This window comes from Eurosta solidaginis, chromosome 5 (assembly GCF_040869045.1).
Source record: "Eurosta solidaginis isolate ZX-2024a chromosome 5, ASM4086904v1, whole genome shotgun sequence".
NCBI classification, from domain to species: Eukaryota; Metazoa; Arthropoda; class Insecta; order Diptera; family Tephritidae; genus Eurosta; species Eurosta solidaginis.
The window spans coordinates 79,807,655-79,820,798 of NC_090323.1; positions in this window are offsets into that span (position 1 = coordinate 79,807,655).

The window sequence follows — 13,144 nt, forward strand, 5'->3', positions numbered from 1 at the left end:
AAGATAAAGAAACGCCCATTACTACATACAAAGCAATTGGCCCGCCGTTTACGTGCTACGCGTCACCCATATGGTCGCCAAGCCTAAAAATTACCCAGTGCAAGAATCTACAGGCCTGTCAAAATACTGCTCTCAGAATCGCCACGGGCTGTCTTCTTATGTCCCCAGGACACCATTTACATAATGAGGCGAGAATACTCCCCATCAGGGAGACAAATGAGATGCTAACTAAACAGTTCCTGTTGAATACCCAGAAACCTGGGCATCCAAACAGACATCTGATTGATGAGCCAACACCACCTAGGGGCTTAAGGAGTCATCTCCGTAAGCATTTTGAGGAAATACGGCACCTGTGAACCCAGCCGTATGAAGCAAAAAAACACAAGCCGGTCCTTGGTGAACTCCACAAACAGGCGTCGGACCTTTATGCCGGGAATTGCCCGGTGAATCCAGTACTCAAAGAAAAGTACCCAAAACTTGTGGAAGAGGAACGCATACTCCCCAGGGAAACGCGTTTCACTCTTGCTCATCTTCGTTCTGGATACTGTAACAGGTTAAACTCTTACCTATCCAGAATCAACCCCGACATACAACATGTATGCCCCGCTTGCAATGTGTCCCCACATGACACCAACCATCTCTTTAATTGTAATGTGGAACCAACGCCTCTAACACCCCTTTTATTATGGTCCACCCCTGTTGAAACAGCAAGTTTCCTTGGACTCCCGTTAGAGGATACAGATGAAAATTTGTGATCGGTCGCGGCTGTTAGGTGGGGCGAAGCACTGCTAAACAAACAACAACAACATGATGATAATGATGTTGATGCCAAGTCCAACGTTGAAAATGATGAAAATTATGAAAGAGAATCTGAAAATAGTATGAGTGTGGATTATAACCTGAAGCAAAACTGTCATATCCGATACGACCAGAATTAGATGTTAAGAAAAGAGCCTACATTATGGAAAATTTATCATGAGACAAAGTCCAATGTATGAATTTCAATTAAATTCAGCACATTGTTGGAAAAAGCATCTAAACTTTATGCATCGTCTAGAGAAACCAGAACATTTACGATTTAAATATAGCGAACGTGGTGCAAAATGTAAATTGTGTGATTTTCGAACAGTTACACCAAGCTGCAACAAGTTTTGGACCAAGAGATTTCTCATATGGCCAGTAGTCATTATTTAAAATGTAAATTATGCGATTGGAAGACTAAAATACAATCAAGTATGAATTTTCATTTACGTGCACAACACGCTGAAACAATTGATGTAACAACGAAAAGTTTAGAATTAACTGTTTGTCCATATTGTAATCAAGAATTTGCATCACAATGGTATTTACGCAAAGACTTAATACAGGAACATGAGAAAACAGTGGATGAAACATCATTTTCTATGTTTAGAATGTGGTGAATAATTTAGAACAAATACAAGTTTACGTGTACATGTTTACGAAAACGTTGCTCATTGTACACCACAAGATTTGAACGGAAAGATCTTGAGGGTATGGTTACACCTATGTGGCATCTACAAGGTATTTATAATGACTAGTATGGAATGAATCCGGATATGGAAAAAACGGAGGTGACGAAATGAATCACCATGCTTCTTTGGCTTCTGGTGATACTCCTGACATGCTTCCTAATTTCGCTAGGTCTGATCTTACTATACCTACCAAACTAATATGACTCTGCAAACTGATTATGAGCAACATTACCAGCGCAGGAAAAATAAGAACTTCAAAACAAGGTTTCGGAAAGGGCACGACTATGAATAGACGCTAATGTATTTATATTGTTTATAAATATAAAAATGCACATATGTAAAAATTACTAGAATAATGGGACATGATTTTAACTGTAAAACCATTTTAAACATGCATTATTTATTAATTAAATATTATTTAAACAAAAAGGATGCGTTTTATTCATATAAAAAGTGAATTGACAGAAGGTAACCGGTACGGGTAACCGGCAGGCCAGTTACCCTTATTGTTGTTGTTGCATATGTTTTGGTTAGCGATAACGAAAACATACCTAATGAAGTAATTTCAAATGTAAATAACATCGAGCGAGAAGGAATGTCAAAAACACAGTAGGTAAGAGCGAGAAAGCGAGTCACACGTACACTATTTTGAGAGAGCGCGTGCGTTACTTTTTTCACGACCAAAGAGGATAAATACAATAAGAGCCATCACTCGTTATTTTTTTGGCATTTACTGAGAGGTAGTCGCTACTTTTTTTGGCGAGATGTTTATAAATGTCTTCTATACATTTTCGTGGGGTATTTGTGTTTATTTTTCGACTGTATTTAATTAATTTATTTAATTCTCTTTCCAAAAATCACAGTTGCACAAGGGGCCTACACGGCATGGATAAATGCGAGACAATTAAAAATGTCCCTCTCAGAAAACATTCGGCATCAATTTTTTCAATTTCCAGCGAGATACTCGCCACAAAATAACGAGTGACGGCTCTTATTGTATTTATCCTCTTTGTGACGACAGCAAAAAATACTTTAAAAATATTTAAAACTTATTTTGAGTTGGAAATGGTGTTTTTTTCAAAATGCTATAACTTTTTAAAAAATTGACCGTTTGGGATCATTTTTTTTTTAAATATGTTTTTAAATGTACTTTCGGAAAAAATACAAAAAAAAATTTAAAGTTTTTTTTTTCAATTAAATAAAAAAAAAAAATAAAAATTCTCGGCCCACTCGACCCACGGATTAGTGGGGATGATTGCAGAATTGACTGAAGTTTTTTATGACAAAAAAAAAAGGCGAAATTCGAAAAATCTCGAAAAACTGAAAAATTACAAAAAAAACAAAAACTTTAAAAATTTGTTTGAATTTTTTCCGAAAAGTACATTTAAAAATAAATTAAAAAAAAAAGATCCCAAATGGTCAATTTTTGAAAAAGTTATAGCATTTTGAAAACAAAAAGGGCGTTTTTTTTAAATTCATAACTTTTTTTGAGTTGGATGAAAAAATTTGAAAAACTTCTGAAAAACGTCTTTCGTAAGCTCGAAAAAGAAGAAAAACTTTCAGCCAATTCTAAAGGGGTCGGGTTCAAAATTGGTCGAAATGGGATGGAATACCCCATATATAAAATAGGATGTATGTTTGTATGTTTGTATTTTTGTATGAGGCTTATGGACTCCGAAACTACCACGCCGATTTTATTCAAATTTTCAGGATAACTTAGTAGGAACCCGGAGAGTGTTTGTGAAAAGTTTTTTTTCCGGGAAGTGGACCAGGGACCCATTTATTCTAAACTATCGTATATATGGCTCGATTTGCCTGAAATTTGGTATGTAGGTAGCGTTATATATAGAATAAAATGTCGCATAATTTTTCTTCCGAGAAGTGGAACAGGGACCGATTTATTCTAAACTATCGTATATATGGCTCGATGTGCCTGAAATTTGGTGTGTAGGTAGCGTTATATCTAGAGTAAATGTCGGATAATTTTTCTTCCCGGAAGTGGACCAGGGACCGATTTATTCTAAACTATCTTATGTATGGCTCGATTTGCTTGAAATTTGATATATAAGTAGCGTTATGCCTGGATTAAAATAACAATAATTTTTCGTCCGGGAACTGGACCAGGGACCGAGCTATTCTAAACAATAATTTTTCTTCTTGGAAGTGAACCAAAAACCGGTTTATTCTAAAATATAATATTGGTAATGCGATTTAGTTGAGTTTTGTAAATTAGTAGCATTTTGTCTTAATTAAAATATAGCATAATTTTTATAGAATAGAGGTCCTAACAAATGTATACTAACTAATGTTTTTCGCACATATACCTATGCCTGTAGTGTTTACTCCAGAATGCATAATTTGCTTCCCCTATATTCGTATACAAATATCATTTCACAACATTCATGAATAGAATACCTACACAGAAAAAGTTTTCTACCCGAGTAACAAATGTTTTGAAAGTTTAAATTTTGAAGCTGGAAATTGCTTCCATTAATATACTATTAGCCTTTATTTGAAGGTTTTAGGTAGTTATAAAATAACTTTTACCTCACTAATGATCTTACCCTTGGGATTTTCCTAAATACATATACATACATTCGTATGATAACTACCTGCGGAGAGTATATAAAGTCGCACAACTAATACATTGTCTCATAACAAATTAAGACACTGCACAAACGGTAGTGAATACGAATACGAAATATTATTATTTACATAAACTTATAAAAAAAAGCAATAATGCCACCAAAGAAAGCATCTCTTGGAAGAAAAACGCCCAAAACAAGACACTTGATGGAATACAGAGCAGATGAAATGGAAGCCCAACGATATCTTCGACTTGAACAAAATCGTATACGAGCTTCAATCTCCAGAGGCGATGAAACGGAAGCCCAACGAAGTCTTCGAGTTGAACAAAGTCGTATACGAACTTCAACCTACAGAGACGCTGAAACACTGGAGCAAAGGGAATATCGACTTGAGCAAAATCGTGTGAGAGCTTCTACCTCCAGAGACGATGAAACGTAAGCCCAACGAAATCTTCGAGTTGAACAAAGTCGTATAAGAGCTTCAACCTCCAGAGACGCTGAAACACTGGAGCAACGGGAATCTCGACTTGAGCAAACTCGTATGAGAGCTTCTACCTCCAGAGACGATGAAACGGAAGCCCAACGAAATCTTCGAGTTGAACAAAGTCGTATACGAGCTTCAACCTCCAGAGACGATAAAACACTGGAGCAAAGGGAATCTCGACTTGAGCAAAATCGTGTGATAGCTTCTACCTCCAAAGACGATGAAACGGAAGCCCCACGAAATCTTCGACTTGAACAAAATCATATACGAGCTTCGAGCTCCAGAGACGATGAAATTGAAGCCCAACGAAATCTTTGACTTGAACGAAATCGTGTACAAGCTTGAACCTCCTGAGAAGCTGAAATACTGGAACAAAGAGAGTCGCGCCTTCAACAAAACCGTCTGAGAGTTTCATCTTTGAGAAATTCAGAAAGTTCCGAACAACACGTCGAACGGGTTCAAGGTAATTTATAACGATTGACCCATTCGAGAGAAAGAAAACAGCGTATGTTGGAGTCATACAATTATGGCAAAAACATAAACTATATAAATCATCCTGATGTCGCCATTGGACCGATGAATAAAGTCTGTCCGCATTATCATGCTTTGAAGTTCGAGAAGGAGCCTCCAGGACTGTGTTGTTCAAATGGTAAAATAGTTTTGCCATCGATAATGGAGTCAACTGAATCACTTCTCAGTTACCTTTCTGGCACGATTTCAATTTCAAACCACTTCCTGAGAAACATACCCAAGTACAATTCTTGCTTTCAAATGACTTCATTTGGAGCAACGGCAATTATATTTGAGGGTGATTACATGCCAACATTTAAAGTTCAAGGCCAAATATATCACAAAATTGGTTTATTACTGCCTCTACCACAACAAGATGCAAAATTTCTGCAAATGTATTTCACTGGAAATGATGAACAACAAGTAGAACAGCGTTGCTCAATTGCTTCTGGGATTCAACGCGAAGTCATTTCAAACCCGCAAAAAATGTTCCATGAACAAAATTCGTACGTCCCTTTAAAACAGCTATTGATGAAATGCCATCAGATGACTATACCATTGTAATTAGAGCAGACAAAACACCTGTTGGCGAACACGAACGGCGCTTCAATGCTCCAGTAACAGGAGATGTTGCAGTTGTAATAGTTGGTACCGAATTCGATAGACGTGACATAGTCATCCACCGGCGAAATGCTAATGTGCAGAGAATAGCGGAAACGCATCGAATGTATGATGCACTCCAATATCCAGTGCTGTTTCCACATGGAGAAAATGGGTATCATTTCAACATCAAGCAAGTCAACCCCAACACAAATGAAAAGACGACAAAAAAAGTCTCCTGCATGGATTATTATGCTAGCCGCATTGTGATTCGTGGAAATGAATCCAATAATATCTTGAAATGTCGTGAACTATTTCAACAGTTCATTGTTGACATGTACGCGAAAGTCGAAAATGATCGACTTCTTTTCATTCGGCTAAATCAAAAGAAGCTGCGAGTTGAGGAATACGTTCATTTACGTGATGCAGTTGCCAATGATGGAAATGTTGCTAACATTAGACAAGTGGTAATTTTGCCAGCAACGTATACAGGTAGTCCCCGACATATGCACGAATACACCCAGGATGCTATGACCTACGTTCGAAGATACGGGCGACCAGACCTATTTATTATCTTCATGGAGTGAAATAACAGAGCTGCTGTTTGCAGGCCAGAGTCCATCGCACAGACATGATCTTCTCGCTCGAATTTTCAAGCAAAAACTAATAAGTCTTATGAACGTCATCACGAAGTATTTTAGTTTTGGAGAAACCCAATGCTGGATGTACTCAATTGAATAGCAAAATCCAGGTTTACCACATGCTCACATTTTGATTTGGTTAAAGCAAAAAATCATACCTACGAAAGTTGATAGTATTATATCAGCCGAGCTTCCAAATCAAGCTGAAGATCCTATTCTTTTTGAAATTATTAAGAAAAATATGATACATGGGCCATGCGGAACTATCAATCCCAATTCAACATGTATGCAAAATGGCAAATGCACAAAGCGATATCCGCGCGAATTGATTACAGAAACTCAAACTGGGGGTGATGGGTATCCTCTCTACAGGCGGAGAAATCTCACTGATGGTGGATACTCAACTACTATCATGATGGGAAATGTAGATATCGACATTGACAACCGATGGATTGTGCCATACTCACCGCTACTTTCAAAAATGTTTAATGCTTCCATCAATGTTGAGTATTGTAATTCGGTAAAGTCCATTAAATATGTTTGTAAATATGTTAACAAAGGCAGTGAAATGACAGTATTTGGACTAGCAAATCGAGGAGATGAGATCACGTAATATCAAACAGGATGCTATATTAGTAGCAACGAAGCGGTATGGCGGATATTTACGTTCAATATCCATGAACGATACCCGACGGTTCAACATCTCGCTGTACATTTAGAAAATGGTTAGAGAGTTTACTTCACTGAAGAAAATGTGTGAAATAGAGTAGAGCAACCACAAAACACAACATTGAACGCTTTTTTCCAATTGTGTGCCTCCGATGATTTTGCTAAAACGTTGCTATACCAGGATGTGCCCAATTATTATACATGGAATACATCGACAAGAAAATTCAGCAGAAGAAAAAGAGGAGCAACTGTTCTAGAGAATCCTGGTATATATTCGTCCGAAGCATTGGGGCGAGTGTACACTGTTCATCCTAATAACGAAGAGTGCTATTATTTACGGTTGCTGCTACATACAATCAAAGGTCCATCATCATTCATCGCTTTGAAAACCATCGACGGAGTGGAATGCGAAACTTATAGAGAAGCATGCTTTAAATTAGGCTTACTCGAAAATGATCAGCATTGAAACACAACTCTGACCGAAGCATCACTCACGTGTCATCCAAGGAAAACACGAACTTTGTTTGCGATAAATCTAACCACATGCGCACCACCGAGTCCTCCACAACTGTGGGAAATACATTGTGAAAGCCTCAGTGAAGACATTTTAATGCAAGCACGTGGAACCGACCCTGATCAGGAATATTCGGATAACATTTTCAATGAGGCTTTAATATTAATAGAAGACTTATGCATGTCAGTAAACAACAAAACTCTGTGTCAACGCGGTATGCCAGCACCGATGCGAAATATAAATGATATACAAGACAGGGACTTGATGCGGGAACAGCAGTTTGATACAAATCATCTTGCACAGTTTGTGCAAACGCAAACAAATCTTTTAGTTGCTGACCAAAAATTAGCTTATGAAAAATCATGGAGCGCGTAACCAATGGAGATGGCGGAATTTTCTTCCAAGATGCTCCAGCAGGTAGGAGAAAAACATTCCTCATCAATTTAATATTGGCGTCAGTTCGAATGCAAAATGAGATTGCAGTAGCAGTCGTATCATCAGGGATTGCAGCAACACTACTTGATGGTGGACGTACGGCGCATTCATCTGTTAAGCTTCCATTAAATTTGAACCAGACCGAAAAACCTACATGCAACATCAGCAAAAACTCTGGTATGGCCACAGTCCTTAAAACGGGCAAAATTATAATTTGGGACGAGTGCACCATGGCACATAAAACATCGCTCGAAGCAGTTGATCGAACTCTTAAAGATTTTCGTGGAAAGGACCAGCCAATGGGAGGGGCTCTTATACTTCTTGCAGGTGATTTTCGTCAAACATTACCAGTTATTCCACAACCAACGCCTGCAGATGAACTGAACGCTTGCTTAAAGGCATCGCATCTGTGGAACCATGTACAAAAACTTACACTAACAAAAAATATGCGTGTGCATTTGATGCAAGATGCGTCTGCCCAAATATTTTCCAAGCAACTTTTGGATATTGCAAACGGTTTAGTGCCCATTGATCGCACAACAAATGAGATATCATTTTCATCCAACTTTTGTCAAATGCAGCAAAGTATTCCAGACGTCATATACAATGTATTTCCGAGCTTACAAGTCAATTACAAAAACCTAGATTGGCTGCATGAACGAGCAATTTTAGCTCCAAAGAACGATGATGTTAACAAATTAAGTTATCAAATTATCAAAATTCCCGGAGATACGGTTCAGTATAAATCCATTGATACGGTAATGGAGAGGGATTAAGCTGTTAATTACCCATGTGAATTTCTAAATTCTTTAGAGCCAATGCCTCCGCACATCTTGACGTTAAAAGTTGGATCACCAGTGATACTCATTCGAAACTTGTACGCGCCAAAACTATGCAACGGAACGGTAGTAATAAAAAAGTTAACACCGAATTTGATCGAGGCAACAATCATCAGCGGTAAATTCAAAGGGGAAGATGTGCTGATTCCACGTATACCGATAATTTCCAACGATTTACCTTTCGAATTCAAGCGGCTTCGAATCCCGGTGCGTCTTGCCTTTGCTATAACCATAAACAAAGCATAACTATCGCTGGCTTGGACTTGAGAAATTCGTGTTTTTCACATGGCCAATAATACGTCGCCTGTCCACGAGTTGGATCACCAAAAAATTTATTTACACACCTAATGAAAAAACCTAAAATATTGTTTATTCGTTAGCATTAAGATAAATAAAAATTTCCTTAAATGATAAAATATAATTCAGATGTTTTTCTTTGGCATAGCAACGCACGCCGGGTATTGCTAGTATTCTATAAAAATCAAATTCTGTGTGTGTGTTCCCTATGGAAACGTATTTTCCACACTCCAATCATCACCAAATTTGGGCTATAGGTTCCTTCGATCAAGACGAAGGTTTTTCATACTTCAGAATTAAGAATTTTAAATTGAAATTTTTTTTGGCTATGCGAACGAGCAATCTTAGTTCCCAAAAATGATCATGTTAAGATCAATGATCGCATTCAAAACCAAATTCCTGGTGAAGTGACGAAATATAAGTCGATCGACACAGTTACAGATGAAGATCAAATTGTGAATTATCCAATGAAATTTCTAAACTCTTTAGAACTACCTGGAATGCCTGCGCATATATTAGCTTTGTAAATTGGCTCACCAATCATGCTTCTTCGGAATTTAGACCTACCAAAACTGAGCAATGGAACCAGACTTTGCGTTATGAAATGAATGCCGAATGTAATCGAAGCAACAATCATCAGTGGTAAAAGCAAAGGTGAAGATGTGCTCATACCACGGATCCCAATGATTCCTACAGATTTGCCATTCTATTTTAAGCGCTTACAGTTTCCTGTACGCCTTGCTTTTGCAATTACAATCAACAAAGCACGAGGACAATCGCTTACTGTTGCAGCATTCAATTTAGAGACTCCGTGCCTTTCCCATGGCCAGCTATATGTTGCTTGCTCTAGAGTTGGAACGCCAAAAAATTTTGTTATCTTTGCACCGAACGAAAAAACCAAAAATATTATGTACCCTTATGCATTACAATAAGATACAATAATAAAATATTATAAACGAAAATTTCACCAAATATGCGTACAAAATTCAATTCAATTTAGAGAACAATAAACTAAATTATCAACAAACAAAACAGAAAAGATAACGCAACATTCATTCATTCTCAGCTTTACCTCCTTTTATACTCTGTAATGACTCGTTCGCATACTTCTAGGCGTTTCTATTTCCAGAATTTACTACTCGTTTACCAGCTATAAATTTCTCAGCTATAACTACAGATGCACGATGATTATAGCTTCTCGCATAGCCCATGCGCAGGTATATGTGAGTGCTAGTTCCACAGATGATTGCCTACTTTTGGGAGTATCTCAGATATATGCATGTGTTTGTGCGTTGCTCTCCGTTGCTTGTATGGACATATGTATAAATTTCTTAATGTATATACAAGTCACTGCTTAGTATTGGTTTAGAGATGATAGTATACCTTAGTGTTGATAATATTCGTCACATTGCCCTCAAAAACTAAATCTGATCATCCCGATCACACAAATCTCTCGATCTAAACGCTGCCAGCCTTTCCAAATGAACCACTTTTATTTTGGTTCGTGCTTTACCAATGGTTTGTATGCGGTACACTACATCGTTGATCCGTTTTACAACTTTGTATGGGCCTTCCCAATTACACTGCATTTCGGGGACAAACCTTTTTTTCGTTGTGGGTTGTATAACAGCACCAGATCTCCTTCCCGAAAACCTTCCAAATTACTTGCTTCATTGTATCTGGCTTTCATCTTGTCACTCATAATCTTCGTTTGTTGCTTTACAAGATCGTGTATCTCTCTCAGCTCTTCTTCCAAAACACCAGTGGATTTCTTGATATTTCTCTCCGCATCGGCATCTATCCCAAATTTCATATCAGCTGGCAGTCGAAGGTCATTGCCAAAAATTACCTTTGCGGGAGTTTGGCCCGTTGTCTCATGCACTGCCGATCGGTAAGCCAACAAGAATAATGATATGTGTGTATCCCACGCCTTATGGTACTTGTCTACTACTTTCCTTAAATGCTCCTCCAAGGTTCTATTGAAACGTTCCACCATACCATCGGACTGAGGATGGAATGCAGTTGTCCGTGTTTTTCGAATGCCCAACTTCTTACACATTTCTTGGAACACAGCTGAATCAAAATTCCTGCCTTGGTCAGAATTTAACTCCATTGGTACACCATACCTTGCAACCCAATCGTTTGCAACCACTTCTGCTACTGTTTCCGTTTCTTGGTTTGGGATTGGGTATACCTCTGGCTATTTACTGAAATAATCCATAACCACCAATACGTATTTGTTTCCGCGGTTGCTAGTAGGAAATGGACCTGCAACATCCATGGCGATCTTTTCAAATTGTGCACCTGAAATATACTGCTTCATCTGGCCATGACTCCGCGTTTTGGGCCCTTTCGCTCTGTTGCAAACCCCGCAGTTGGCAATCCAATCGGTGACCGACTGACGGCAACCAACCCAATAGAATCTCTGCTTAATTTTCTCGAGCGTTTTCGTGATTCCAAGATGAACTCCACTTGGACGGTTATGTAGTTCATTGAGAACATCGGGAATCCGTTTCCTTGGAACAACTATCAGTTTCCTCTTACTTTGACCATCCTCACTCTCCCAAACTCGATGCAAGCAACCGGATATCAACTCTAAACTGTTCCATCTGTGCCCAATATGACTTCGCAATGGGACTCTCTGCTAACATCTCTCTATTTGGTCTTTCGTTTCTTTCGAGCCCTTGCATAACATGTGACAGATCTGTATCTTCTAGCTGACACTTCCTTAGTTGTTCCTTGTCCCATTCATCTGTACATGTTATAGTCAATAGCCGGACATCTAGAATGTCTTCTTTTGCCTCGGCCTTTGAACAGTGCTTGCATTCCAAACTGGGAGTGCCACGAAATCCCCAAAAAAAAAAACATACCCAAACACATAATCCCCAAATTCAAAATCCCCAAAATCAAAATCCCCAAACACAAAATCCCAGTGCTATGATAAACATCATGACCGTGTAAAAAATAGCAATATCTCTTTCGTCTTTCATTCATATTTATGTATGTATAACTATATATTCATGTTTTGGCAATACATATCTCTCATTCGAACAAGCTAACAGAAGCGTGTACTACGCAGAAGGACATCACCGTGGCGGTAGCCACGTTTATACCACACACCCGGACTTGGCATGGCGTAGCCTAGGGTTATTTTTTATAAGCGAAGGTCGCCTTTTTTGGTAGCGGCGATTTTAAACCTAATTTGAATTTATTTCACACATAAAATGGGGATTTTGTGTTGGGGATTATGAGTTTGGTGATTTTGATTTGGGCATTTTGTTTTTGGGATTTTTATTTTGGGGATAACGTGGTAGACCCTTCAAAACTACATGGTCTTCGTGACATTACATCAGCATTTCCATGGGTACTACCTTTTCGATGCTCAATGGAAAAGTCATAGCTTTGTAGTTGCTCCATCCACCGTGTCAATTGTCCTTCTGGATTACGGAACTGCAGAAGCCATTTCAACGCTGCGTGATCTGTCCTGACGCGGAATCGCTGGCCGTAGAGGTATTTGTGAAAAGTTTAATGCACTCTACCAATGCCAACAGCTCTCTCCGTGTAACGCAGCAGTTCCTCTCTGGTTTTCCAATTTAACGGCTGTAATATGCAACTACCTTCTTCTGTCCATCGACCAGTTGTGATAAAACGCCTCCTATAGCATATCCACTCGCATCTGTATCTAAAATAAATGTTGCTTCTGGAATCGGATATGCCAACATAGGGGCAGTGCACAAACGCTCCTTCAATGTTTGGAAAGCCACTTCTTGCTCATTCTTCCATTCAAAAGCTTTATTTTTTCTTGTAAGCTCATGGAGGCTATGGGCTGCGCTGGAAAATTTGGGTACAAGTCGGCGGTAATATGTGCACAGCCCAAGGAAACTTCTCAATTCATGCAGGTTCAGTGGTCTGCCTCTATCTTTTCATTCGCAGTACAGATGCCTTCTGTCGTTACCTTGTTACCCAAATAATTTACTTCCTTTTTAAACAGCGAACACTTTTTGGGACTTAGTTTCAGACCAGCGCCATCTATCCTCTGGAAAACTTCCTCCATGTTCTTAAGATCTTCATCAA